Here is a 5,000-nt window from a genome sequence, read left to right as displayed (position 1 = left end):
TCCTGGACCACGCCTGGCTGAGGGTCGTTTACGTAACCATAAACTGCTTGCGTTGCTCTTGTAAGTCCCCGCCGTCGCTTACCTCTCCAAATATATTTTTGGAGGGCGCCAAAGAGCGTTTCGGAGTCGGGTTGCAAAGATGCTACGTACGAGCGAATGATGGGCGTTTCGTCGGCGTTTGTCGCGGTTCTGTGAAAATTGCCAATTTTTGCATTGCGTCTTATAAACACATACAAACATATATATCTAGTTTCCACGAGAGGCGAAGTAGGGATTGGTATTTCTTACGTTCGGACTTGCGTGAGTGTTTTTACGGTGTCGTGAGTCGTATTGAAAATACGACCGCCCGTAAGGCACCGCTTCGACGAGGATCTCCAAATCTCTCACCTTCTCTGCGAAACGATTCGCCTTGCGGAAAGAAGCGTTTCCACTCATGAACATTTAACGCGCTCCCGACGTCGCCTGAAATGATGCGTATATACGAAAGAGGTATATTTACAAGAGTCTCGCGAGACTACAGAGATGGACACACAAATTATAAAAGAAAGAAAGAATACTGTGTGGCACACAGAGTGTGTGTGGTGTGGCAATGTTAAGCCCCAGGGAGAGAATATGCCTGTGCGTGGATGAGTTTCTTAACTCTACGTTATAATTGCCATACGGCGGAGGGTCGTCGTTGCCGGCGATTTCGACAAACACATTCCTTTTCGAGTCTTCGAGGGAAGAGACGAAAGAGATCTCTCGTTCTATCGCGAACGCTTTGATGATCGATGGACAGCGGAGCAAAGCGCAGCAATGTGCGGGATGGAGCACGTCGTACTTGATCGGGTCGGAATTATTCCCCGTCGTCGACGTGTCCTCGCTAATCTGTGCGATTGCCATTCCATCGCCACGTTCGCGTTGAATCGTATTGATGACGGCCTATGTGCGTCTTGAGATCTTACTCTCTTTCTCTCGTGTCTCTAATTTGGTTTTGTGTTTGATCGATGATAAATCGTTTCGTGCGCAACGTTTCTGTACCCCCGTGGTTTTTGGTTCAATTATACAAGAAGTAGAGAGAAAAAGAAATCCCACCGGGTTATATGTATTATTATTTTTTTTTTTATAATAATATGTATACTCCTCTATTGGCGAGGCTTATTTCGAACTTGATTGTCACACGACGCAAAAGACACACTTGTGTGTTCACGCACGGAACAGCACCGCGGAGAGAGAAAAGGTATATCCAATGATGAGAACCTTTATGTCGGTCGCCCCATGTCTTTTCTTTTCTTCATTGTCGATTCGTGCGGAACCGCGCGATCTGTCGGTCGTCCAGTCCCCGAAAGTTCTTTTCGACGGACGTTAAAGTTAACCGGCCAGATCGTCTAGCGAGAGTTTCCGATCGACACACGAGATGAAGAAAGAATTATATTGACACTTTGGTGTGGCGCATAAGGCATATATCGGTTTTTTGTTTACCTTTTTCTCTCTTCTGTCGTGTAGTGTTGTTTCGTTTTCTTTTTTTTTCTTTTTTTTTTGTGCTTTGTACGTTTTCGCGAGTACTACTTTTACGCTCTTTCGGCCGAAACACACAAAATTTTGTATCACGTACGACGACCTCAGAGTAGGCGAGATTACCCGCTGAATTTAAGCATATTACTAAGCGGAGGAAAAGAAACTAACAAGGATTTCCTTAGTAGCGGCGAGCGAACAGGAATTAGCCCAGCACTGAATCCCGCGGTTCTGCCGTTGGGAAATGTAGTGTTCAGGAGGGTCAATTTATCCCGAGACGTCGAACCGCGTCCAAGTCCATCTTGAATGGGGCCATTTACCCGTAGAGGGTGCCAGGCCCGTAGCGACTGGTACGCGTTTCGGGAGGACCTCTCCTTAGAGTCGGGTTGCTTGAGAGTGCAGCCCTAAGTGGGTGGTAAACTCCATCTAAGGCTAAATATGACCACGAGACCGATAGCGAACAAGTACCGTGAGGGAAAGTTGAAAAGAACTTTGAAGAGAGAGTTCAAGAGTACGTGAAACCGTTCAGGGGTAAACCTGAGAAACCCAAAAGATCGAATGGGGAGATTCATCGTCGACGAGGCTGGCTTCCGTTGGTGCGCAGATAGCCCGTAATGGGCCACTTCGGTGGTTCCAGTGCGAGGGTACACCATCTTCGGCAAATGTTCCGGTCGCGTAGTCGTGCACTTCTCCCTTAGTAGAACGTCGCGACCCGTTGCGTGTCGGTCTACGGCTCGAGTTGTTGCCTGTCGTGTCGCCTTCGTGCGCACACGGCAGACGCTCGATCGCCTGGCCGGCTGCGTGACGGTACTCTGACGGTATCGGGCCGCAACCAATCCATTTTCGAATGTGTGTGCGTCAGGCCCGCCGCAAGCTCGGTTAGTTTGTCACCCGGATGGTACGGACCTAGCGCCGGCTCCGGGCCTAACCAGCTGTTAGCAGGCGGTGTCCTCGGACTGGCCAAGCTTTGAATTACCGGTCAGCGACGCTACTGCTTTGGGTACTCTCAGGACCCGTCTTGAAACACGGACCAAGGAGTCTAACATGTGCGCGAGTCATTGGGACATGTAAACCTAAAGGCGCAATGAAAGTGAAGATCGTACCTTAGCGTCGATCAAGGGAGGATGGGCCGCGTCACGATGCGGCCTCGCACTCCCGGGGCGTCTCGTTCTCATTGCGAGAAGAGGCGCACCCAGAGCGTACACGTTGGGACCCGAAAGATGGTGAACTATGCCTGGTCAGGACGAAGTCAGGGGAAACCCTGATGGAGGTCCGTAGCGATTCTGACGTGCAAATCGATCGTCGGAACTGGGTATAGGGGCGAAAGACTAATCGAACCATCTAGTAGCTGGTTCCCTCCGAAGTTTCCCTCAGGATAGCTGGCACTCGCTCGTTCTCTTTTGATGAACGTGTGCGAGTCTCATCTGGTAAAGCGAATGATTAGAGGCCTTGGGGCCGAAACGACCTCAACCTATTCTCAAACTTTAAATGGGTGAGATCTCTGGCTTGCTTGGATCAATGAAGCCACGAGATTATATTGGATCAGAGTGCCAAGTGGGCCAATTTTGGTAAGCAGAACTGGCGCTGTGGGATGAACCAAACGCAGAGTTAAGGCGCCTAAGTCGACGCTTATGGGATACCATGAAAGGCGTTGGTTGCTTAAGACAGCAGGACGGTGGCCATGGAAGTCGGAATCCGCTAAGGAGTGTGTAACAACTCACCTGCCGAAGCAACTAGCCCTGAAAATGGATGGCGCTGAAGCGTCGCGCCTATACTCCGCCGTCAGCGGCAAGTGAGGTTGACGTTAGCTTTTTTTAAAGGCGCGTCTTCCATGAAGCTCTGACGAGTAGGAGGGTCGCGGCGGTGTGCGCAGAAGGGTCTGGGCGTGAGCCTGCCTGGAGCCGCCGTCGGTGCAGATCTTGGTGGTAGTAGCAAATACTCCAGCGAGGCCCTGGAGGACTGACGTGGAGAAGGGTTTCGTGTGAACAGCCGTTGCACACGAGTCAGTCGATCCTAAGCCCTAAGAGAAATCCTATGTAGATGAGGTGTCCTAAGAGAGAGAGCAAAATATCATTAAATGATAAACAAACACACACCCATCGGGCGAAAGGGAATCCGGTTTCTATTCCGGAACCCGGCAGCGGAACCGCTTACCAATCGGGCCCTCGTAAGAGTGTTCGTCGGGGTAACCCAAAATGACCTGGAGACGCCGTCGGGAGATCCGGGGAGAGTTTTCTTTTCTGTATAAGCGTTCGAGTTCCCTGGAAACCTCTAGCAGGGAGATAGGGTTTGGAACGCGAAGAGCACCGCAGTTGCGGCGGTGTCCGGATCTTCCCCTCGGACCTTGAAAATCCAGGAGAGGGCCACGTGGAGGTGTCGCGCCGGTTCGTACCCATATCCGCAGCAGGTCTCCAAGGTAAAGAGCCTCTAGTCGATAGATTAATGTAGGTAAGGGAAGTCGGCAAATTGGATCCGTAACTTCGGAATAAGGATTGGCTCTGAGGAGCGGGGCGTGTCGGGCTTGGTCGGGAAGCGGGTCTGGCTGACGTGCCGGGCCTGGGCGAGGTGAACACATTGATGGGAATCCGAGCTCGGTCCCGTGCCTTGGCCTCCCGCGGATCTTCCTTGCTGCGAGGCTTTCGTCTAGAACGATCGTCCTCTTCGGCCGCCATTCAACGCTCAGCTCAGAACTGGCACGGACTAGGGGAATCCGACTGTCTAATTAAAACAAAGCATTGCGATGGCCCCCACGGGTGTTGACGCAATGTGATTTCTGCCCAGTGCTCTGAATGTCAACGTGAAGAAATTCAAAAAAGCGCGGGTAAACGGCGGGAGTAACTATGACTCTCTTAAGGTAGCCAAATGCCTCGTCATCTAATTAGTGACGCGCATGAATGGATTAACGAGATTCCCTCTGTCCCTATCTACTGGGTCCTAGAAGGTCCAGGGTTTTATTCCCTGGTGCGCCAACCCCTCCTCCAAGTGGTAGGACCTGGACACCCTCGGGTGACGAACGGGGCTCTGGTTGGAAGTGCTCTTACGTGAGTGATCGCTTGCGATCACCGTGGCACTCGCAAAATCGGAAAACTCCTCGCCGTGGCAACGACCCACCGGAGCGTAACCCGGTGGTACGTCACGGGAGTGAGACCGAGGGTCTTACCTTAATTGTGTGTCGGACCGCGGGGAGAAAAACCCCTAAACAAATCCCGACCTCTAAGCCGGAGACCGCGGTGAAAGAGGGTCGACGTTCCTTGCACGAACGTCGATGATCGGTGGGAGCACTGATCGCCTAGTGGCTAACCTCAGGACTAAGGCGAACCCTGTTGTATAAGCCTTCTCCCTGGAAAGGGCGTCACCCGGGGAGTGACTGTTTTTCGTCCCAACTCGTGGGAATAACATGGAACAAGATAATAAACAAACCAAAACCAAAAACAACAAAAACAAGACGAAGAAGGGAGAAAAGAAGGAGAGTAGAGTTGGAGAAAAGGCTATAGCAGAGGCCAATA

At 51.4% G+C, this 5,000-nt stretch overlaps 1 non-coding gene and 1 pseudogene across 1 annotated transcript in view; both read left to right on the top strand.

Annotated features, from left to right (window-relative positions):
- LOC143219594 (5.8S ribosomal RNA) overlaps positions 1-27 on the top strand; it is a 155-nt gene extending 128 nt beyond the window's left edge. Inside the window, exon 1 of the ribosomal RNA XR_013011389.1 lies at positions 1-27. This exon is cut by the window's left edge and continues 128 nt beyond it. This is a non-coding gene — a ribosomal RNA (5.8S ribosomal RNA).
- Positions 28-1,596: 1,569 nt separating this feature from the next.
- LOC143219625 (large subunit ribosomal RNA) overlaps positions 1,597-5,000 on the top strand; it is a 6,573-nt pseudogene continuing 3,169 nt past the window's right edge.

The sequence above is a fragment of the Lasioglossum baleicum genome, unplaced genomic scaffold, assembly GCF_051020765.1.
Source record: "Lasioglossum baleicum unplaced genomic scaffold, iyLasBale1 scaffold0055, whole genome shotgun sequence".
Classification (NCBI taxonomy): domain Eukaryota; kingdom Metazoa; phylum Arthropoda; class Insecta; order Hymenoptera; family Halictidae; genus Lasioglossum; species Lasioglossum baleicum.
This window is presented reverse-complemented; position numbering and strand designations above follow the sequence as displayed.